The sequence below is a fragment of the Ranitomeya variabilis genome, chromosome 3 (assembly GCF_051348905.1).
Source record: "Ranitomeya variabilis isolate aRanVar5 chromosome 3, aRanVar5.hap1, whole genome shotgun sequence".
NCBI classification, from domain to species: domain Eukaryota; kingdom Metazoa; phylum Chordata; class Amphibia; order Anura; family Dendrobatidae; genus Ranitomeya; species Ranitomeya variabilis.
Genome location: NC_135234.1, coordinates 14,073,826 through 14,099,382, shown reverse-complemented (window position 1 = coordinate 14,099,382; position 25,557 = coordinate 14,073,826). Strand labels below are relative to the sequence as shown.

General features: G+C 44.5%; 1 protein-coding gene and 1 long non-coding RNA gene across 5 annotated transcripts in view; one reads left to right on the top strand and one right to left on the bottom strand.

Annotated features, from left to right (window-relative positions):
- The window catches only part of ZBTB20 (zinc finger and BTB domain containing 20), a 941,497-nt gene that overhangs the window by 417,987 nt on the left and 497,953 nt on the right, over positions 1-25,557 (top strand). The gene's annotated exons all lie outside the window — the stretch shown is intronic.
- LOC143817888 (uncharacterized) overlaps positions 1-25,557 on the bottom strand; it is a 28,134-nt gene that overhangs the window by 1,163 nt on the left and 1,414 nt on the right. The window contains exon 2 of the long non-coding RNA XR_013224193.1: positions 1,352-1,556. This is a non-coding gene — a long non-coding RNA (uncharacterized LOC143817888). The remainder of the gene's footprint in view (positions 1-1,351; positions 1,557-25,557) is intronic.

Below are 25,557 nucleotides of genomic sequence, written 5' to 3'. Positions count from 1 at the left end.
ATGAATATGTCGATAGTACAATACTTCCAATATGTGATGTTTCGCCTGGAAAAAGGCTGAGATCTAAGCCAAGACGTCATACATTGGGCGCACATATTCATTAAGGTGGAAATGACGTCTTCTTTCCTCTTTTCTATCCTTCTTTGTAGGTCAATCGTTCCAGATTGTGTGGTCTACGGGCAATGCAATAGAAGATGTCTTAGTAGTACCCTGCCGGGACCTTCCACCTCAATGATTGATATCACCATACAAGTATTTTCTTCTGGTGCAAAAACAAGGAGAAAACAGAGTAAAAAAAAAATGCCAATAAAAAAATCACCAAAGTTTATTACTTCAATTAAATGAACAACAGTTCATATACATACAAAAATAATAATAATAAATAAGTAAATACAAAAATGTGATACATTGGTTTTAATAAAAAAAAAAAAAAGTGATTAAATCCATAGGTGTAATCAAAGGGCCGAAGAAAAGGTCAGGATTTGTAATAAAGTGCAAACAGAAGGAAAAAGGGATATATGATCCATTTCCAGAAGCTTTAATAAAAAAGAGGTATCACATGCTTGTATGTACCAGTATCCCACATTGACATCCAAATAACCAGGACTATATGCATTCAAGACAAAAGCGTCTAAACCCCTTTGTTGCACCCTGTACCTATCAAAAGTAATATTAATAACACTGGGAATAATTACCCATTATAGATGTCGGCCACGTACCCCAACGCGCGTTTCGAGATTGAATATCGCTTCCTCAGGGGGCGTTTACACCTATGGATTTAATCACTTTTTTTAATTAAAACCCATGTATCACATTTTTTTAATTTATTTATTATTATTTTTTTGTATGTATATGAATTGTTGTTCATTTAATTGAAGTAATAAACTTTAGTGATTTTTATTGGCATTTTTTGACTCCGCTTTCTCCTTGTTTTTTGCATTTACATGGGTGTATGCTGCTATATTACTGGAATTTATATGTAGATCTGTTTTCTTCTGGTGTTTGGATTTGATTCTTGCACTACTTGTGTGTCTCCGGGAACTAAGTAGAAAGAAGAAACGGTGATACAAGGAGGGATTATTATTACATCGGTGGTCAGTCCATGATCACAGCTGTCAGTGCAAGGTTCTCTTTAAGGTTTTAGGCCACGTTCACACAGTCAGTATCTAACATCAGTATTTGTAAGCCAAAAGCAGGAGTGGTAAATACTGAAGTGATGGCGTGTTTCTATCATACTTTCCCTCTGATTGTTCCATTTCGGAGTTTGTGAATGTGGCCTTAAAGTGACTGCCCTTTCAGCAACTCAGAAATGATACTTTGCGTAAGTCAGTATCAAACACGTGATGGTTACCTGCTTTATATTTTGCTGCTCGACCATTTTTTCAGGAAAGTTCCGTTACACTAGCGCTGAGATCTGTGACTCCGACGTAGTCTGAGACACACCCCCTGCCTCCTCATTGGTTCACACTCTGCTCTGCCTCCTCTGATTGGCTGCTGTGTCCAGCGCTATCTCGTCGGTTCTGAAGTCGGTGCGCGGGCAGCCGATTCCTATTACACTGAAGGCAGAATGATGATGAAATACAGATTACTAAACCACGAGTGAGATAAAGATGATTATCAGGTAATTGCTGCACAAATACCAAGGCAAATGAGGCTTAATAAAGAGGAGCCCGGAGGGTCACTTTAAACGTCTCATCCAAAAAGCAAAGAGAGAAAAAAATAAATCAATATGTTACGTGACTGCAGACACTCGTATTAGTCAATGATTTTGGAATCAACACTTGACTGAGGAATGAGGAGTCTCTCGCATCTTCACGAGAATACCGGGGAAAGAGGGGATGGCTACTGCCCAGCTTCAGCACCGGTCCGCGGGGCGATCGCCACCCCCCACATATTACAGACATTATGACTCCGCCACTAAAAGTCTCCAAAACTTTTTAAGAGAGCTCTCAAATGGATCACAAACATTTGCTCAATCCGCGTGTAGTTCCTTCCAAATATTTAAACTCCTCATAGAGGTAGAGCGTTCTCCATGACTAATGAAAGAACTTTGCACCGTCCGCAAACAGTCATTAGATGTGCGTTACGCAAAGCAAACACTGAGCCGTCCTCCAAGGAAGGAAGGCAGGAAGCCAGCGCCACTCCAGCCGTCCCCGAGCGGTGAGCCCCCCGCAGGCCCTGCAGACGTGGCAGAAAAGGAATGCAAAAATAATGCAAAAATGGCCAATGTTACCGTCAACGTGATAAAGCGCGGTGCCGCAGTCACGACGTAGGTCCCATTTTATCAATGTCTTTACTGCGGCCGATAATTCTGCTTCCCGACTTCCCAAAAGGTTGCAAATTTGGCTAATCTGAACAAACATTTATTTGGGGGATTTCTGGCTACCAAACAACCAGTACGGCTCATACCCCATATCTACACAATCCGGCTCATCTTAATAAAAATGCCAGTCTCCATGATTTCCCCCCAAAAAAGTTCTCAACACTTGACCTCTCTTGGCTTGTGGCAGACAGACCATGGACTGTGCAGCAGCCCCTGTTCATAAGTTGCGTTCTTTCTAAGACCTTTTTCTATTTTGTCTTTCTGGTTTTCCTGTAGGACTTTGTGCCAAATTCATCAAAATGTTGCTCTATGTTATTATTATTATTTATTTATTTTTTTAAGTTTTGGAGTAAAATGTCGCACAACCCTTTCATTAATCCTTAAAACATTGCACATTGGTCTTCAACTGCGCCAAAAAAAAGGATAGATTTTGTAGTCCACCAGGGTATTAAAAGACCATTGTGCAAAATATTTTTTTACGACATTTTAAAAAGATGCAAATGAAGAATTGATAATGAAAGCGGAAGCGGATCTAAAGCCATAATGAATTTGGCATAAAAATGAAAATTCCTAAAATGCAAACTTTGGCTTTAAAAAAAAAAGCGCAAAAAAATTGATGCATCGGGGCCGAAGTGTTGATCACAGATGAAGAGGTTGCACCTTGCAGCTATGGCTTCCAAGCCGCAGATTTAGCAGGCAGAGCACCTCCGATCATTAATGAGTCCTGCCGCTCTCTCTCCGGTCCCAGGATGGAGGTTCTCCCAGTTTTCAGCAGGACAAGGTGCAGAAACAACCGTCCCGGTGCCCTGGAGCCAAGAGCTTAGATGGTGGAATCTGCGGCTCCTCAATGGTCCCAGTGTGCACATCTGCTCCCTGGCAGAAGAGGTGACACTTGTACTTTTTTATGTACGGAAAGTTTTACCGGTTCAATATCAAGTTTAGATGGGAATAAATCTGAATAAAGCAGCATGAAAAAGCGTTCAGACCGTTCAGTAAATATTGAATGTGCCGGGTGTTTTTTTTTTTTTCATCTGTCATTTCTATCCCCCGTTCCTCTCATTACACTGACTGTTCTTGTTTCTCACAGATGGTCCCCCCGTACTAGTACCGCTCTTTTTTTTTCATGCTGTAATGTAACTGCCGGGGAACAAAATAAATGCCACAACCTTTTACAGTTCACTTACTATATAGGCTGCTCTGGAAAACATATTTTTCTTGCACAGCCAGCGGAATCTGCAAGTTGTTGTGAGTGTGTTCATATACAAGTGCAGCTGTAGGTCATAGGCTGTAAGTTGTAGGTTGTAGGCTGTAGGTTATAGATTGTAAGCTGTAGGTCATAGGCTGTAGGTCATAGGCTGTAGGTCGTAGGCTGTAGGTTGTAGGCTGTAGGTCGTAGGCTTTAAGTTGTAGGCTGTAGGTCGTAGGCTGTAAGTTGTAGGCTGTAGGTCGTAGGCTGTAGGTCATAGGCTGTAGGTCGTAGGCTGTAGGTTGTAGGCTGTAGGTCGTAGGCTGTAAGTTGTAGGCTGTAGGTCGTAGGCTGTAAGTTGTAGGCTGTAGGTCGTAGGCTGTAGGTTGTAGGTTGTAGGCTGTAGATTGTAGACTGTAAATTGTAGGCTGTAGGCTATAGGTTGTGGGCTGTAGGTTGTAGGCTGCAAGCTGTAGGTTATAGGTTCTAGGATGTAGGCTGTAGGTCGTAGGCTATAGGTTGTAAATTGTAGGCTATAGGTTGTAGGCTGCAGGTTGTAAGTTGAAGGTTGTAGGCTGTAGGTTCTAGGTTGTAGGATGTAGGTTTTAGGTGGTAGTCTGTAAGTTGTAGGCCCTAGGTCATAGGCTGTAGGTTGTAGGCAGCAGGTTGTAAGTTGAAGGTTGTAGACTGTAGGTTCGAGGTTTTATGCTGTACGTTGTAGGATGTAGGTTTTAGGTTGAAAGCTGTATGTTGTGGGTTGTAGTCTGTAAGTTGTAGTTTGTGGGCTGCAGGATGCAAGGTGTAGGCTGGTAGGTTCTAGGTTGTTGGCTGTACATTGTAGGTTGTTTTTATTTCAATGACATTTTATGCAAAAAAATGAATAAATAAGATTGATATTGGCTTGTTAAATATCTCACAACCATAAAACTCAACCACCGAACTTCGGAATAGGTGGTGTGGAGCAAAGGCGCCGTATTGCACCTATATTAAGGTTTGACAAATTAAAGAGATTTTCCCAAAATTGCAAGTTATGCCTATCTTTGTGGTATGGGAAAAGTCGCTGATCGCTGTGGCTCACACCTTTGGTGCCTCCAGCAATTCCAAAAACTGGAAACCAGTCCGCCGAGAACGGGTTGTGCTCGACCTCCACTCTATTCATAAGTGATGGGACTATTGAGCGTATGCACCGCGACTCCATGCAAGGCAGGGCTTTTCAGAGCTCGATTTTGGAATTACCTGGAGTCCCAGGGATTGAGCCCCTCAATTAACACGTTTTACAATGTTAGGAATTCCCTTTTAATGCATAGGGTGAAAGTACCTGCATGATGGAAGACCATGGTCTGGTCCTGGCTAGTCTCATTAGGGTTCCTTGGACCCACCAGAGAAGATGATTCTGATGGTCTGTCCTCCATCCATACGGAATACGTGAACCTTCCTATTGATCATCCAATAAATATTCCCTGGCGTCAATCAATTGCTGTAAATTCGCCTCCAAATGGTGTTGTCTTCTGCTGGACCCTTAGAGCCATTACTGAGTCACAGCCCGGCCCCCTCTAACTCTGGTAGACTTTTCCATTTCTGTCTCCATCTTAATAGGCCCAACTGGTTCAAAACTACAACCTGTGTCTATTTTATGTCTTGCTATAATTAAAGTGGGCGTCCATTATTTCTCTTATTGCAATATACGCCCCAGCCCGTTCAAAAAAAAACCAAAAACATTCACATGTCAAACCCCCAGAATTGGCAGGTGTACAACAAGTGGAAGCAGTCAGGGAATTACCAAGAAGTAATAGCAGGAAGGCTCCAGCTAGAGGGCGCAAGTGCAGCCTCATTGTCCATAATGCAAAGATTCTGTTCACACATCCTCCCTGGCTGAAGACAGCAGCAAAACTGTAGAGGCGGTGGTCTGTAACAACCCTGACTACAATAATGGGCTTACTGGTTGGTCAATTAGCAGCCTCCCACTCGCTCCACTCTGGACAGTTAGTGGCCTCCTCTCGCTCCCCACTGGACAGTCAGTGGCCTCCTCTCGCTCTGCACTGTACAGTCAGTGGCCTTCTCTCTCTCTGCACTGGACGGTCAGTGGCCTCCTGGACAGTCAGTGGCCTTCTCTCTCTCTGCACTGGGCAGTCAGTGGCCTCCATAGTGTGACCGCTCTTACAGTACAGAGCTCTATAGTGTGACCGCTCTTACAGTACAGAGCTCTATAGTGTGACCGCTCTTACAGTACAGAGCTCTATAGTGTGACCGCTCTTACAGTACAGAGCTCTATAGTGTGACCGCTCTTACAGTACAGAGCCCTATAGTGTGACCGCTCTTACAGTACAGAGCTCTATAGTGTGACCGCTCTTACAGTATAGAGCTCTATAGTGTGACCGCTCTTACAGTACAGAGCTCTATAGTGTGACCGCTCTTACAGTACAGAGCTCTATAGTGTGACCGCTCTTACAGTACAGAGCTCTATAGTGTGACCGCTCTTACAGTACAGAGCTCTATAGTGTGACCGCTCTTACAGTACAGAGCTCTATAGTGTGACCGCTCTTACAGTACAGAGCTCTATAGTGTGACCGCTCTTACAGTACAGAGCTCTATAGTGTGACCGCTCTTACAGTACAGAGCTCTATAGTGTGACTGCCCATACAGTACAGAGCTGTATAGTGTGACCGCTCTTACAGTACAGAGCTCTATAGTGTGACTGCCCATACAGTACAGAGCTCTATAGTGTGACCGCTCTTACAGTACAGAGCTCTATAGTGTGACCGCTCTTACAGTACAGAGCTCTATAGTGTGACCGCTCTTACAGTACAGAACTCCATAGTGTGACCGCTCTTACAGTACAGAGCTCTATAGTGTGACCGCTCTTACAGTACAGAGCTCTATAGTGTGACTGCTCTTACAGTACAGAGCTCTATAGTGTGACCGCTCTTACAGTACAGAGCTCTATAGTGTGACTGCTCTTACAGTACACAGTTCTATAGTGTGACCGCTCTTACAGTATAGAGCTCTATAGTGTGACTGCTCTTACAGTACAGAGCTCTATAGTGTGACCTCTCTTACAGTACAGAGCTCTATAGTGTGACCGCTCTTACAGTACAGAGCTCTATAGTGTGACTGCTCTTACAGTACACAGTTCTATAGTGTGACCGCTCTTACAGTATAGAGCTCTATAGTGTGACTGCTCTTACAGTACAGAGCTCTATAGTGTGACCTCTCTTACAGTACAGAGCTCTATAGTGTGACCGCTCTTACAGTACAGAGCTCTATAGTGTGACCGCTCTTACAGTACAGAGCTCTATAGTGTGACCGCTCTTACAGTACAGAGCTCTATAGTGTGATTGCTCTTACAGTACAGAGCTCTATAGTGTGACCGCTCTTACAGTACAGAGCTCCATAGTGTGACCGCTCTTACAGTACAGAGCTCTATAGTGTGACCGCTCTTACAGTATAGAGCTCTATAGTGTGACCGCTCTTACAGTACAGAGCTCTATACTGTGACTGCTCTTACAGTATAGAGCTCTATAGTGTGACCGCTCTTACAGTACAGATCTCTATAGTGTGACCGCTCTTACAGTACACAGCTCTATAGTGTGACTGCTCTTACAGTACAGAGCTCTATAGTGTGACCGCTCTTACAGTACAGAGCTCTATAGTGTGACCGCTCTTACAGTACAGAACTCCATAGTGTGACCGCTCTTACAGTACAGAGCTCTATAGTGTGACCGCCCTTACAGTACAGAGCTCTATAGTGTGACCGCTCTTACAGTCCACAGCTCTATAGTGTGACCGCTCTTACAGTACAGAGCTCTATAGTGTGACCGCTCTTACAGTACACAGCTCTATAGTGTGACCGCTCTTACAGTACAGAGCTCTATAGTGTGACCGCTCTTACAGTACAGATCTCTATAGTGTGACCGCTCTTACAGTACAGATCTCTATAGTGTGACCGCTCTTACAGTACAGAGCTCTATAATGTGACCGCTCTTACAGTACACAGCTCTATAGTGTGACCGCTCTTACAGTACAGAGCTCTATAGTGTGACCGCTCTTACAGTAGAACTCTATAGTGTGACCGCTCTTACAGTACAGAGCTCTATAGTGTGACCGCTCTTACAGTAGAACTCTATAGTGTGACCGCTCTTACAGTACAGATCTCTATAGTGTGACCGCTCTTACAGTACAGAGCTCTATAGTGTGACCGCTCTTACAGTACAGAGCTCTATAGTGTGACCGCTGTTACAGTACAGAGCTCTATAGTGTGACCGCTCTTACAGTACAGAACTCCATAGTGTGACCGCTCTTACAGTACAGAGCTCTATAGTGTGACCGCTCTTACAGTACAGAGCTCTATAGTGTGACTGCTCTTACAGTACACAGCTCTATAGTGTGACCGCTCTTACAGTACAGATCTCTATAGTGTGACCGCTCTTACAGTACTGAGCACTATAGTGTGATCGCTCTTACAGTACACAGCTCTATAGTTTGACCGCTCTTACAGTACAGAGCTCTATAGTGTGACCGCTCTTACAGTACAGAGCTCTATAGTGTGACCTCTCTTACGGTACAGAGCTCTATAGTGTGACCGCTCTTACAGTATAGAGCTCTATAGTGTGACCGCTCTTACAGTACAGAGCTCTATAGTGTGACCGCTCTTACAGTACAGAGCTCTATAGTGTGACCGCTCTTACAGTACAGAGCTCTATAGTGTGACTGCTCATACAGTACAGAGCTCTATAGTGTGACCGCTCTTACAGTACAGAGCTCTATAGTGACTGCTCTTACAGTACAGAGCTCTATAGTGTGACCGCTCTTACAGTACAGAGCTCTATAGTGTGACCGCTCTTACAGTACAGAGCTCTATAGTGTGACCGCTCTTACAGTACAGAGCTCTATAGTGTGACTGCTCTTACAGTACAGAGCTCTATAGTGTGACCGCTCTTACAGTACAGAGCTCCATAGTGTGACCGCTCTTACAGTACAGAGCTCTATAGTGTGACCGCTCTTACAGTATAGAGCTCTATAGTGTGACCGCTCTTACAGTACAGAGCTCTATACTGTGACTGCTCTTACAGTATAGAGCTCTATAGTGTGACCGCTCTTACAGTACAGATCTCTATAGTGTGACCGTTCTTACAGTACAGAGCTCTATAGTGTGACCGCTCTTACAGTACACAGCTCTATAGTGTGACTGCTCTTACAGTACAGAGCTCTATAGTGTGACCGCTCTTACAGTACAGAACTCCATAGTGTGACCGCTCTTACAGTACAGAGCTCTATAGTGTGACCGCTCTTACAGTACAGAGCTCTATAATGTGACCGCTCTTACAGTAGAACTCTATAGTGTGACCGCTCTTACAGTACAGATCTCTATAGTGTGACCGCTCTTACAGTACAGAGCTCTATAGTGTGACCGCTGTTACAGTACAGAGCTCTATAGTGTGACCACTCTTACAGTACACAGCTCTATAGTGTGACCGCTCTTACAGTACAGAGCTCTATAGTGTGACCGCTCTTACAGTACAGAGCTCTATAGTGTGACCGCTCTTACAGTACAGAGCTCTATAGTGTGACCTCTCTTACAGTATACAGCTCTATAGTGTGACCTCTCTTACAGTACAGAGCTCTATAGTGTGAACGCTCTTACAGTACAGAACTCCATAGTGTGACCGCTCTTACAGTACAGAGCTCTATAGTGTGACCGCTCTTACAGTACAGAGCTCTATAGTGTGACCGCTCTTACAGTACAGAGCCCTATAGTGTGATCTCTCTTACAGTACAGAGCTCTATAGTGTGACCGCTCATACAGTACAGAGCTCTATAGTGTGACCGCTCTTACAGTACAGAGCTCTATAGTGTGACCGCTCTTACAGTACAGAGCTCTATAGTGTGACCGCTCTTACAGTACAGAGCTCTATAGTGTGACCGCTCTTACAGTACAGAGCTCTATAGTGTGACCGCTCTTATAGTACAGAGCTCTATAGTGTGACCGCTCTTACATAACAGAGCTCTATAGTGTGACCGCTCTTACAGTACAGAGCTCTATAGTGTGACCGCTCATACAGTACAGAGCTCTATAGTGTGACCACTCTTACAGTACAGAGCTCTATAGTGCGACCGCTCTTACAGTAGAGAGCTCTATAGTGTGACCGCTCTTACAGTAGAGAGCTCTATAGTGTGACCGCGCTTACAGTACAGAGCTCTATAGTGTGACCGCTCTTACAGTACATAGCTCTATAGTGTGACCGCTCTTACAGTACAGAGTTCTATAGTGTGACCGCTCTTACAGTATGGAGCTCCATAGTGTGACCGCTCTTACAGTACAGAGCTCTATAGTGTGACCGCTCTTACAGTACAGAGCTCTATAGTGTGACCGCTGTTACAGTACTGAGCTCTATAGTGTGACCGCTCTTACAGTACAGAGCTCTATAGTGTGACCTCTCTTACAGTACAGAGCTCTATAGTGTGACCGCTCTTACAGTACAGAGCTCTATAGTGTGACCGCTCTTACAGTACAGAGCTCTATAGTGTGACCGCTCTTACAGTACAGAGCTCTATAGTGTTACCGCTTACAGTACAGAGCTCTATAGTGTGACCGCTCTTAAAGTACGAAGCTCCATAGTGTGACCGCTCTTACAGAACAGAGCTCTATAGTGTGACCGCTCTTACAGTACAGAGCTCTATAGTGTGACCGCTCTTACAGTACAGAGCTCTATAGTGTGACTGCTCTTACAGTACACAGCTCTATAGTGTGACCGCTCTTACAGTACACAGCTCTATAGTGTGACCGCTCTTACAGTACAGAGCTCTATAGTGTGACCGCTCTTACAGTACACAGCTCTATAGTGTGACCGCTCTTACAGTAGAGCTCTATAGTGTGACCGCTCTTACAGTACAGAGCTCTATAGTGTGATCTCTCTTACAGTACAGGGCTCTATAGTGTGACCGCTCTTACAGTACACAGCTCTATAGTGTGACCGCTCTTACAGTACAGAGCTCTATAGTGTGACCGCTCTTACAGTACAGAGTTCTATAGTGTGACCGCTCTTACAGTACAGAGCTCTATAGTGTGACTGCTCTTACAGTACAGAGCTCTATAGTGTGACCGCTCTTACAGTACAGAGCTCAATAGTGTGACCGCTCTTACAGTACAGAGCTCCATAGTGTGACCGCTCTTACAGTACAGAGCTCTATAGTGTGACTGCTCTTACAGTACACAGCTCTATAGTGTGACCGCTCTTACAGTACAGAGCTCAATAGTGTGACCGCTCTTACAGTACAGAGCTCCATAGTGTGACCGCTCTTACAGTACAGAGCTCTATAGTGTGACCGCTCTTACAGTACAGAGCTCTATAGTGTGACCGCTCTTACAGTACAGAGCTCTCTAGTGTGACCGCTGTTACAGTACAGAGCTCTATCGTGTGACCGCTCTTACAGTACAGAGTTCTATAGTGTGACCGCTCTTACAGTACAGAGCTCTATAGTGTGACTGCTCTTACAGTACAGAGCTCTATAGTGTGACCGCTCTTACAGTACACAGCTCTATAGTGTGACTGCTCTTACAGTACAGAGCTCTATAGTGTGACCGCTCTTACAGTACAGAGCTCTATAGTGTGATCTCTCTTACAGTACAGAGCTCTATAGTGTGACCGCTCTTACAGTACAGAGCTCTATAGTGTGATCTCTCTTACAGTATACAGCTCTATATTGTGACCGCTCTTACAGTACAGAGCTCTATAGTGTGACCGCTCTTACAGTACAGAGCTCTATATTGTGACCGCTCTAACAGCACAGAGCTCTATATTGTGACCGCTCTTACAGTACAGAGCTCTATAGTGTGACCTCTCTTACAGTACAGAGCTCTATAGTGTGACCGCTCTTACAGTACAGAGCTCTATAGTGTGACCGCTCTTACAGTACAGAGCTCTATAGTGTTACCGCTCTTACAGTACAGAGCTCTATAGTGTGACCGCTCTTAAAGTACGAAGCTCCATAGTGTGACCGCTCTTACAGAACAGAGCTCTATAGTGTGACCGCTCTTACAGTACAGAGCTCTATAGTGTGACTGCTCTTACAGTACACAGCTCTATAGTGTGACCGCTCTTACAGTACACAGCTCTACAGTGTGACTGCTCTTACAGTACAGAGCTCTATAGTGTGACCGCTCTTACAGTACAGCGCTCTCTAGTGTGACCGCTGTTACAGTACAGAGCTCTATCGTGTGACCGCTCTTACAGTACAGAGTTCTATAGTGTGACCGCTCTTACAGTACAGAGCTCTATAGTGTGACTGCTCTTACAGTACAGAGCTCTATAGTGTGACCGCTCTTACAGTACAGAGCTCAATAGTGTGACCGCTCTTACAGTACAGAGCTCCATAGTGTGACCGCTCTTACAGTACAGAGCTCTATAGTGTGACCGCTCTTACAGTACAGAGCTCTATAGTGTGACCGCTCTTACAGTACAGAGCTCTCTAGTGTGACCGCTGTTACAGTACAGAGCTCTATCGTGTGACCGCTCTTACAGTACAGAGTTCTATAGTGTGACCGCTCTTACAGTACAGAGCTCTATAGTGTGACTGCTCTTACAGTACAGAGCTCTATAGTGTGACCGCTCTTACAGTACACAGCTCTATATTGTGACCGCTCTAACAGCACAGAGCTCTATATTGTGACCGCTCTTACAGTACAGAGCTCTATCGTGTGACCGCTCTTACAGTACAGAGCTCTATAGTGTGACCGCTCTTACAGTATAGAGCTCTATAGTGTGACCGCTCTTACAGTACAGCGCTCTATAGTGTGATCACTCTTACAGTCCAGAGCTCTATAGTGTGACCGTTCTTACAGTACAGAGCTCTATAGTGTGACCGCTCTTACAGTACAGAGCTCTACAGTGTGACCGCTCTTACAGTACAGAGCTCTATAGTGTGACCGCTCTTACAGTACAGAGCTCAATAGTGTGACCGCTTTTACAGTACAGAGCTCCATAGTGTGACCCCTCTTACAGTACAGAGCTCTCTAGTGTGACCGCTGTTACAGTACAGAGCTCTTTCGTGTGACCGCTCTTACAGTACAGAGTTCTATATTGTGACCGCTCTAACAGCACAGAGCTCTATAGTGTGACCGCTCTTACAGTACAGAGCTCTATAGTGTTACCGCTCTAACAGTACAGAGCTCTATAGTGTGACCGCTCTAACAGCACAGAGCTCTATAGTGTGACCGCTCTTACAGTACAGAGCTCTATCGTGTGACCGCTCTTACAGTACACAGCTCTATAGTGTGACCGTTCTTACAGTACAGAGCTCTATAGTGTGACCGCTCTTACAATACAGAGCTCTATAGTGTGACCGCTCTTACAGTACTGAGCTCTATAGTGTGACCGCTCTTACAATACAGAGCTCTATAGTGTGACCGCTCTTACAGTACAGAGCTCTATAGTGTGACCGCTCTTACAATACAGAGCTCTATAGTGTGACCGCTCTTACAGTACAGAGCTCTATAGTGTGACCGCTCTTACAGTACAGAGCTCTATAGTGTGACCGCTCTTACAGTACAGAGCTCTATAGTGTGACCGCTCTTACAGTACAGAGCTCTATAGTGTGACCGCTCTTACAGTACAGAGCTCTATAGTGTGACCGCTCTTACAGTACAGAGCTCTATAGTTTGACCCCTCTTACGGTAGAGAGCTTTATAGTGTGACCGCTCTTACAGTACAGAGCTTTATAGTGTGACCGCTCTTACAGTACAGAGCTCTATAGTGTGACCGCTCTTACAGTACAGAGCTCTATAGTGTGACCGCTCTTACAGTATAGAGCTCTATAGTGTGACCGCTGTTACAGTACAGAGCTCTATAGTGTGACCGCTCTTACAGTACAGACTTCTATAGTGTGACCGCTCTTACAGTACAGAGCTTTATAGTGTGACCGCTCTTACAGTACAGAGCTCTATAGTGTGACCGCTCTTACAGTACAGAGCTCTATAGTGTGACCGCTCTTACAGTACAGAGCTCTATAGTGTGACCGCTCTTACAGTACAGAGCTCTATAGTGTGACCGCTCTTACAGTACAGAGCTCTATAGTGTGACCGCTCTTACAGTACAGAGCTCTATAGTGTGACCTCTCTTACAGTACAGAGCTCTATAGTGTGACTGCTCTTACAGTACACAGCTCTATAGTGCGACCGCTCTTACAGTATAGAGCTCTATAGTGTGACCGCTCTTACAGTACAGAGCTCTATAGTGTGACCGCTCTTACAGTACACAGCTCTATAGTGTGACCGCTCTTACAGTACAGAGCTCTATAGTGTGACCGCTCTTACAGTACAGAGCTCTATAGTGTGACCGCTCTTACAGTACAGAGCTCTATAGTGTGACCGCTCTTACAGTACACAGCTCTATAGTGTGACCGCTCTTACAGTACAGAGCTCTATAGTGTGATCGCTCTTACAGTACAGAGCTCTATAGTGTGACCGCTCTTACAGTACAGAGCTCTATAGTGTGACCGCTCTTACAGTACAGAGCTCTATAGTGTGACCGCTCTTACAGTACAGAGCTCTATAGTGTGACCCCTCTTACAGTACACAGCTCTATAGTGTGACCACTCTTACAGTACAGAGCTCTATAGTGTGACCGCTCTTACAGTACAGAGCTCTATAGTGTGACCGCTCTTACAGTACAGAGCTCTATAGTGTGACCGCTCTTACAGTACAGAGCTCTATAGTGTGACCGCTCTTACAGTATAGAGCTCTATAGTGTGACCGCTCTTACAGTACAGAGCTCTATAGTGTGACCGCTCTTACAGTGCAGAGCTCTATAGTGTCACCGTTTTTACAGTACAGAGCTCTATAGTGTGACCGCTCTTACAGTACACAGCTCTATAGTGTGACCGCTCTTACAGTACAGAGCTCTATAGTGTGACCGCTCTTACAGTACAGAGCTCTATAGTGTGACCGCTCTTACAGTACAGAGCTGTATAGTGTGACCGCTCTTACAGTACTGAGCTCTATAGTGTGACCGCTCTTACAGTATAGAGCTCTATAGTGTGACCGCTCTTACAGTACAGAGCTCTATAGTGTGACCGCTCTTACAGTACAGAGCTCTATAGTGTGACCGCTCTTACAGTACATAGCTCTATAGTGTGACCGCTCTTACAGTACAGAGGTCTATAGTGTGACCGCTCTTACAGTACAGAGCTCTATAGTGTGACCGCTCTTACAGTACAGAGCTCTATAGTGTGACCGCTCTTACAGTATAGAGCTCTATAGTGTGACCGCTGTTACAGTACAGAGCTCTATAGTGTGACCGCACTTACAGTACAGAGCTCTATAGTGTGACTGCTCTTTTCAGTACAGAGCTCTATAGTGTGACCGCTCTTACAGTACAGAACTCTATAGTGTGACCGCTTTTACAGTATAGAGCTCTATAGTGTGACCGCTCTTACAGTACAGAGCTCTATAGTGTGACCGCTCTTACAGTACAGAGCTCTATAGTGTGACCGCTCTTACAGTACAGAGCTCTATAGTGTGACCGCTCTTACAGTACAGAGCTCTATAGTGTGACCGCTCTTACAGTACAGAGCTCTATAGTGTGATCTCTCTTACAGTACAGAGCCCTATAGTGTGATCTCTCTTACAGTACAGAGCTCTATAGTGTGACCGCTCTTACAGTACAGAGCTCTATAGTGTGACCGCTCTTACAGTACAGAGCTCTATAGTGTGACCGCTCTTACAGTACAGAGCTCTATAGTGTGATCTCTCTTACAGTACAGAGCCCTATAGTGTGATCTCTCTTACAGTACAGAGCTCTATAGTGTGATCTCTCTTACAGTACAGAGCTCTATAGTGTGACCGCTCTTACAGTACAGAGCTCTATAGTGTGACCGCTCTTACAGTACAGAGCTCTATAGTGTGATCTCTCTTACAGTACAGAGCCCTATAGTGTGACCGCTCTTTTCAGTACAGAGCTCTATAGTGTGACCGCTCTTACAGTACAGAGCTCTATAGTGTGACCGCTCTTACAGTACAGAGCTCTATAGTGTGACCGCTCTTACAGTACAGAGCTCTATAGTGTGACCGCTCTTACAGTACAGAGCTCTATAGTGTGATCTCTCTTACAGTACAGAGCCCTATAGTGTGATCTCTCTTACAGTACAGAGCTCTATAGTGTGACCGCTCTTACAGTACAGAGCTCTATAGTGTGACCGCTCTTACAGTACAGAGCTCTATAGTGTGACCGCTCTTACAGTACAGAGCTCTATAGTGTGACCGCTCTTACAGTACAGAGCTCTATAGTGTGACCGCTCTTACAGTACAGAGCCCTATAGTGTGATCTCTCTTACAGTACAGAGCTCTATAGTGTGACCGCTCTTACAGTACAGAGCTCTATAGTGTGACCGCTCTTACAGTACAGAGCTCTATAGTGTGACCGCTCTTACAGTACAGAGGTCTATAGTGTGACCGCTCTTACAGTACAGAGCTCTATAGTGTGACCGCTCTTACAGTACAGAGCTCTATAGTGTGACCGCTCTTACAGTACAGAGCTCTATAGTGTGACCGCTCTTACAGTACAGAGCTCTATAGTGTGACCGCTCTTACAGTACAGAGCTCTATAGTGTGATCTCTCTTACAGTACAGAGCCCTATAGTGTGATCTCTCTTACAGTACAGAGCTCTATAGTGTGACCGCTCTTACAGTACAGAGCTCTATAGTGTGACCGCTCTTACAGTACAGAGCTCTATAGTGTGACCGCTCTTACAGTACAGAGCTCTATAGTGTGACCGCTCTTACAGTACAGATCTCTATAGTGTGATCTCTCTTACAGTACAGAGCTCTATAGTGTGACCGCTCTTACAGTACAGAGCTCTATAGTGTGACCGCTCTTACAGTACAGAGCTCTATAGTGTGACCGCTCTTACAGTACAGAGCTCTATAGTGTGACCGCTCTTACAGTACAGAGCTCTATAGTGTGACCGCTCTTACAGTACAGAGCTCTATAGTGTGATCGCTCTTACAGTACAGCGCTCTATAGTGTGACCGCTCTTACAGTACAGAGCTCTATAGTGTGACCGCTCTTACAGTACAGAGCTCTATAGTGTGACCGCTCTTACAGTACAGAGCTCTATAGTGTGACCGCTCTTACAGTACAGAGCTCTATAGTGTGATCGCTCTTACAGTACAGCGCTCTATAGTGTGACCGCTCTTACAGTACAGAGCTCTATAGTGTGACCGCTCTTACAGTACAGAGCTCTATAGTGTGACCGCTCTTACAGTACAGAGCTCTATAGTGTGACCGCTCTTACAGTACACAGCTCTATAGTGTGACCGCTCTTACAGTACAGAGCTCTATAGTGTGACCGCTCTTACAGTACAGAGCTCTATAGTGTGATCGCTCTTACAGTACAGAGCTCTATAGTGTGACCGCTCTTACAGTACAGAGCTCTATAGTGTGACTGCTCTTACAGTACAGAGCTCTATAGTGTGATCGCTCTTACAGTACACAGCTCTATAGTGTGATCTCTCTTACAGTACAGAGCTCTATAGTGTGACCGCTCTTACAGTACACAGCTCTATAGTGTGATCTCTCTTACAGTACAGAGCTCTATAGTGTGACCGCTCTTACAGTACAGAGCTCTATATAGTGTGACCGCTCTTACAGTACAGAGCTCTATAGTGTGACCGCTCTTACAGTACAGAGCTCTATAATGTGACCGCTCTTACAGTACAGAGCTCATAGTGTGACCGCTCTTACAGTACAGATCTCTATAGTGTGACCGCTCTTACAGTACAGCGCTCTATAGTGTGACCGCTCTTACAGTACAGAGCTCTATAGTGTGATCTCTCTTACAGTACAGAGCTCTATAGTGTGACCGCTCTTACAGTACAGAGCTCTATATAGTGTGACCGCTCTTACAGTACAGAGCTCTATAGTGTGACCGCTCTTACAGTACAGAGCTCTATAATGTGACCGCTCTTACTGTACAGAGCTCTATAGTGTGACCGCTCTTACAGTACAGAGCTGTATAGTGTGATCTCTCTTACAGTACAGAGCTCTATAGTGTGACCGCTCTTACAGTACAGAGCTCTATAGTGTGACCGCTCTTACAGTACAGAGCTCTATAGTGTGACCGCTCTTACAGTACAGAGCTCTATAGTGTGACCGTTCTTACAGTACAGAGCTCTATAGTGTGACCGCTCTTACAGTACAGAGCTCTATAGTGTGACCGCTCTTACAGTACAGATCTCTATAGTGTGACCGCTCTTACAGTACAGCGCTCTATAGTGTGACCGCTCTTACAGTACAGAGCTCTATAGTGTGATCTCTCTTACAGTACAGAGCTCTATAGTGTGACCACTCTTACAGTACAGAGCTCTATATAGTGTGACCGCTCTTACAGTACAGAGCTCTATAGTGTGATCTCTCTTACAGTACAGAGCTCTATAGTGTGACCGCTCTTACAGTACAGAGCTCTATAGTGTGACCGCTCTTACAGTACAGAGCTCTATAGTGTGACCGCTCTTACAGTACAGAGCTCTATAGTGTGACCGCTCTTACAGTACAGAGCTCTATAGTGTGACCGCTCTTACAGTACAGAGCTCTATAGTGTGACCGTTCTTACAGTACAGAGCTCTATAGTGTGACCGCTCTTACAGTACAGAGCTCTATAGTGTGACCGCTCTTACAGTACAGATCTCTATAGTGTGACCGCTCTTACAGTACAGCGCTCTATAGTGTGACCGCTCTTACAGTACAGAGCTCTATAGTGTGATCTCTCTTACAGTACAGAGCTCTATAGTGTGACCGCTCTTACAGTACAGAGCTCTATATAGTGTGACCGCTCTTACAGTACAGAGCTCTATAGTGTGACCGCTCTTACAGTACAGAGCTCTATAATGTGACCGCTCTTACTGTACAGAGCTCTATAGTGTGACCGCTCTTACAGTACAGAGCTGTATAGTGTGATCTCTCTTACAGTACAGAGCTCTATAGTGTGACCGCTCTTACAGTACAGAGCTCTATAGTGTGACCGCTCTTACAGTACAGAGCTCTATAGTGTGACCGCTCTTACAGTACAGAGCTCTATAGTGTGACCGCTCTTACAGTACAGAGCTCTATAGTGTAACCGCTCTTACAGTACAGAGCTCTATAGTGTGACCGCTCTTACAGTACAGAGCTCTATAGTGTGACCGCTCTTACAGTACAGAGCTCTATAGTGTGACCGCTATTACAGTACAGAGCCCTATAGTGTGACCTCTCTTACAGTACAGAGCTCTATAGTGTGACCGTTCTTACAGTACAGAGCTCTATAGTGTGACCGCTCTTACAGTACAGAGCTCTATAGTGTGACCGCTCTTACAGTACAGAGCTCTATAGTGTGACCGTTCTTACAGTACAGAGCTCTATAGTGTGACCGCTCTTACAGTACAGAGCTCTATAGTGTGACCGCTCTTACAGTACAGATCTCTATAGTGTGACCGCTCTTACAGTACAGCGCTCTATAGTGTGACCGCTCTTACAGTACAGAGCTCTATAGTGTGATCTCTCTTACAGTACAGAGCTCTATAGTGTGACCGCTCTTACAGTACAGAGCTCTATATAGTGTGACCGCTCTTACAGTACAGAGCTCTATAGTGTGACCGCTCTTACAGTACAGAGCTCTATAATGTGACCGCTCTTACTGTACAGAGCTCTATAGTGTGACCGCTCTTACAGTACAGAGCTGTATAGTGTGATCTCTCTTACAGTACAGAGCTCTATAGTGTGACCGCTCTTACAGTACAGAGCTCTATAGTGTGACCGCTCTTACAGTACAGAGCTCTATAGTGTGACCGCTCTTACAGTACAGAGCTCTATAGTGTGACCGCTCTTACAGTACACAGCTCTATAGTGTGACCGCTCTTACAGTACAGAGCTCTATAGTGTGACAGCTCTTACAGTGCAGAGCTCTATAGTGTGACCGCTCTTACAGTACAGAGCTCTATAGTGTGACCGCTCTTACAGTACAGAGCTCTATAGTGTGACCGCTCTTACAGTACAGAGCTCTATAGTGTGACCGCTCTTACAGTACAGAGCCCTATAGTGTGACCTCTCTTACAGTACAGAGCTCTATAGTGTGACCGTTCTTACAGTACAGAGCTCTATAGTGTGACCGCTCTTACAGTACAGAGCTCTATAGTGTGACCACTCTTACAGTACAGATCTCTATAGTGTGACCGCTCTTACAGTACAGAGCTCTATAGTGTGACCGCTCTTACAGTACAGAGCCCTATAGTGTGACCTCACTTACAGTACAGAGCTCTATAGTGTGACCGTTCTTACAGTACAGAGCTCTATAGTGTGACCGCTCTTACAGTACAGAGCTCTATAGTGTGACCGCTCTTACAGTACAGAGCTCTATAGTGTGACCGCTCTTACAGTACAGAGCTCTATAGTGTAAACGCTCTTACAGTACAATCAAGATGGAGAGCGGCGCTCCCGCGCTGTGCTCAGTGTCAGCGTATGTCAGGTACCGCCGCTCTCCATCTTGATTTTCAAGGTCCATACCCTCCTCAAGGGGAACCTCTATTTACATATCCATCTATTTACCAGTGTATTACTGAAAGCGATAACGTGAGAAAGGCTCAGGTTGAGCCGAAACGTTGTTAATCGCATATGCTGTAATATTCTGTTACGCTCCCATCAGGTTGAATAAACTGTTGCAATTTTTTCACATATCCAAAGAGAGTGCGGTGAATTTGATTAATTGCCAATTCAGGACCTCTTGGTACATTACACCAGCACCTCGTCTCATTAGGCCGAGTGCACGCCAAATAACCCCCCTCTAATGGCCCTAATTGTCTCCACACACTGAGAACACGATGATTTGGGATCTCCTGACGGGTTTTCATACATGAGACAGTGATGATGACTTTGTGGTGAGAATTAAAACTTATCATCTTTACTGTTAGGGAAATCACCGCCGCAGAACGATCACTTCCTTTTTTTGTCTTTGTTCAAACAGACGTATGTTGGGTGAAAATTGCTTGATAAACGGAAGTGTCGTCTGGTTTCGATTTGTCACTATTACCACCCATTAGTGATTATGGAAACTTTTGATAATGATGTATCATCTAATATATAAAGCTGAATGTGTGTGTGTGTGTATGTATGTATGTATGTATGTATGTATGTCCGGGATTGGCATCTGAACCGTAGCAGCTACAGCCACAAAATTTTGCACAGTCACACGTCTGGACCCCGAGAGCGTCATAGGCTATGTTGTGAGGTGAAATTTTAACCCCGCGCTTTCCAATTCACCAAACAATTTTGCCCCTATCTACATAATGGGGAAAAAGTGAAAGGAAAAGTGTTGGAGGCGTCGCAGCTACAGGCACAAAATTTTGCACAGTCACACGTCTGGACCCTGAGAGCGTCAAAGCTATATTGTGAGGTGAAATTTTAACCCCGCGCTTTCCAAGTCACCAAACAATTTTGCCCCTATCTACATAATGGGGAAAAAATGAAAGGAAAAGTGTTGGAGGCAAATTAACAGCTGCCAGATGTGAACAAGGGGGACTTAAAGAATGACAGCGATGGCACCAAAGAGTATATACTGTACAGTTGCTAAGGTGGGGCCCCAACATGGGATAATCACACCACCACGGGGATATGAACACACACACAAAATGCGCCACACACTACCACGTGCTCGAACACATATACCACCCTCAGTGCACATTTCACCACACATACACCAACCTCGCCACATAAAAGTAGAAACACAAAAGTCGCCGCTCAAAACTCGCCACGCGCAAAACTCTCCACATGCAAAACTCGCCACACGTGCAAAACTCGCCACACGCAAAACTTGCACACGCAGAAAAATTGCCACACGCAGAAAAATTGCCACATGCACAAAAGTTGCAACACATGCAAAAGTTGCCTCACACAAAACTTGCACATACTCAAAAGGCACCACACATAAAACTCGCCACGCGCAAAACTCGCCATGCGCAAAACTTGCTGCACACAACTTGCTACACTAACCTGTCACATGCAACTCGACACACAAAAAGTTGCTACACGCATGTCGCCACACAAAACTCATCTCACAAAAGTCCCTACATGCATGTCGCCACACGCAACTCAACACACACAACTTGACACACGAAACTCGCCCTAAAACACACACAAGTCTGGTATCCTTCAAAAATAAAAATCTGATTAATAAGCAGACAAACTACAAGAGCAACAAATGTACCATATAGGAATCCGGCAGCTGTCAGTCACATGACCAGTCTATTATGTGTATGTGTGAGCTAATATATACTGCCAGGGGGTGGGCTTACTGTTGGCTGGGGATTTATCAGGCTGCCATTTTAGCTTACAAATACTGAGGTAAAAATACTGACCAAATAACGTGTGAACGAGGGCTAATACAGGAGGAGATGGCATACAGCTATATACTATATACAGGAGATGACACACAGGTATATACTATTTACAGGGGAGATGACACACAGGTATATACTATATACAGGAGGAGATGACACACAGATATATACTATATACAGGAGAGATGACACACAGGTATATACTATATAGAGGAGGAGATGACATACAGGTACATACTACATACAGGAGGAGATGACATACAGGTATATACTATATACAGGAGGAGATGACACACAGGTATATACTATATACAGGAGCAGATTACCTACAGGTATATAGTATATACAGGAGGAGATGACACAGGTATATGCTATGTATAGGAGGAGATGACATACAGGTATATACTATATACAGGAGATGACACACAGATATATACTATATATAGGTGAGATGACACACAGGTATATACTATATACAGGAGATTACATACAGGTATATCTAATATATAAAGCTGAATGTGTGTATGTATGTATGTGTGTATGTCCGGGATTGGCATCTGTACCGTCGCAGCTACAGCCACAAAATTTTGCACAGTCACACGTCTGGACCCCGAGAGCGTCATAGGCTATGTTGTGAGGTGAAATTTTAACCCCGCGCGTTCCAATTCACCAAACAATTTTGCTCCTATCTACATAATGGGGAAAAAGTGAAGGGAAAAGTGTTGGAGGAAAATTGACAGCTGCCAGATGTGAACAATGAGGACTTAAAGAATGAGAGCGATGGCGACAAAGAGTATATACCGTACAGTTGCTAAGGTGGGGCCCCGACATGGGATACTCACCACACACGGGGATATGAACACAAACACAAAATGCGCCACACACTACCACGTGCTTGAACACATATACCACCCTCAGCACACATTTCACCACACACACACACCAACCTCGCCACATAAAAGTCGAAACACAAAAGTCACCACTCAAAACTCGCTACATGCAAAACTCGCCATATGCAAAACTAGGCTCACGCAAAACTCGCCACACGTGCAAAACTCACCTCATGGAAAACTCACCTCATGCAAAACTTGCACACACAGAAAAATTGCCACATGTACAAAAGTTGCACCACATGCAAAAGTTGCCTCACACAAAACTTGCACATACTCAAAATGCACCACACATAAAACTCGCCACGCGCAAAACTCGCCATGCACAAATCTTGCTGCACACAACTTGCTACACTAACCTGTCACATGCAACTCAACACACAAAATGTTGCTACACGCATGTCGCCACACAAAACTCATCTCACAAAAGTCGCTACATGCATGTCGCCACACGCAACTCAACACACACAACTTGACACATAAAACTCGCCCTAAAACACACACAAGTCTGGTATTGTCCTTCAAAAATAAAAATCTGATTAATAAGCAAACTACAAGAGCAACAAATGTACCATATAGGAAATACGGCAGCTGTCAGTCACATGACCTGTCTATTATGTGTATGTGTGAGCTAATATATACTGCCAGGGGGGAGGGCTTCCTGTTGGCTGGGGATTTATCAGGCTGCCAATAGCAACCAATCACAGCTCAGCTTCTATTTTGCTACAGTTAATTAACCTGAGCTCTGATTGGTTAATATAGGCAACAAAGACATTCTCAGTATAACAAAGCTAATATATGTTGTGAAATGCTTCTATTTGCTTAGTTTTTGCCTTTTAATAATTACATTTCTATCTATTTGTTTTGTGGTTTTTGTGTGCAGAATAAATTTTTGTTAACACATTCTATTTTGCTAACAGCAGTCATTAACCCGGGCGAAGCCGGGTAGTACAGCTAGTCTAATATATAAAGCTGAATGTGTGTGTGTGTGTATGTATGTATGTATGTATGTATGTCCGGGATTGGCATCTGAACCGTAGCAGCTACAGCCACAAAATTTTGCACAGTCACACGTCTGGACCCCGAGAGCGTCATAGGCTATGTTGTGAGGTGAAATTTTAACCCCGCGCTTTCCAATTCACCAAACAATTTTGCCCCTATCTACATAATGGGGAAAAAGTGAAAGGAAAAGTGTTGGAGGCGTCGCAGCTACAGGCACAAAATTTTGCACAGTCACACGTCTGGACCCTGAGAGCGTCAAAGCTATATTGTGAGGTGAAATTTTAACCCCGCGCTTTCCAAGTCACCAAACAATTTTGCCCCTATCTACATAATGGGGAAAAAATGAAAGGAAAAGTGTTGGAGGCAAATTAACAGCTGCCAGATGTGAACAAGGGGGACTTAAAGAATGACAGCGATGGCACCAAAGAGTATATACTGTACAGTTGCTAAGGTGGGGCCCCAACATGGGATAATCACACCACCACGGGGATATGAACACACACACAAAATGCGCCACACACTACCACGTGCTCGAACACATATACCACCCTCAGTGCACATTTCACCACACATACACCAACCTCGCCACATAAAAGTAGAAACACAAAAGTCGCCGCTCAAAACTCGCCACGCGCAAAACTCTCCACATGCAAAACTCGCCACACGTGCAAAACTCGCCACACGCAAAACTTGCACACGCAGAAAAATTGCCACACGCAGAAAAATTGCCACATGCACAAAAGTTGCAACACATGCAAAAGTTGCCTCACACAAAACTTGCACATACTCAAAAGGCACCACACATAAAACTCGCCACGCGCAAAACTCGCCATGCGCAAAACTTGCTGCACACAACTTGCTACACTAACCTGTCACATGCAACTCGACACACAAAAAGTTGCTACACGCATGTCGCCACACAAAACTCATCTCACAAAAGTCCCTACATGCATGTCGCCACACGCAACTCAACACACACAACTTGACACACGAAACTCGCCCTAAAACACACACAAGTCTGGTATCCTTCAAAAATAAAAATCTGATTAATAAGCAGACAAACTACAAGAGCAACAAATGTACCATATAGGAATCCGGCAGCTGTCAGTCACATGACCAGTCTATTATGTGTATGTGTGAGCTAATATATACTGCCAGGGGGTGGGCTTACTGTTGGCTGGGGATTTATCAGGCTGCCATTTTAGCTTACAAATACTGAGGTAAAAATACTGACCAAATAACGTGTGAACGAGGGCTAATACAGGAGGAGATGGCATACAGCTATATACTATATACAGGAGATGACACACAGGTATATACTATTTACAGGGGAGATGACACACAGGTATATACTATATACAGGAGGAGATGACACACAGATATATACTATATACAGGAGAGATGACACACAGGTATATACTATATAGAGGAGGAGATGACATACAGGTACATACTACATACAGGAGGAGATGACATACAGGTATATACTATATACAGGAGGAGATGACACACAGGTATATACTATATACAGGAGCAGATTACCTACAGGTATATAGTATATACAGGAGGAGATGACACAGGTATATGCTATGTATAGGAGGAGATGACATACAGGTATATACTATATACAGGAGATGACACACAGATATATACTATATATAGGTGAGATGACACACAGGTATATACTATATACAGGAGATTACATACAGGTATATCTAATATATAAAGCTGAATGTGTGTATGTATGTATGTGTGTATGTCCGGGATTGGCATCTGTACCGTCGCAGCTACAGCCACA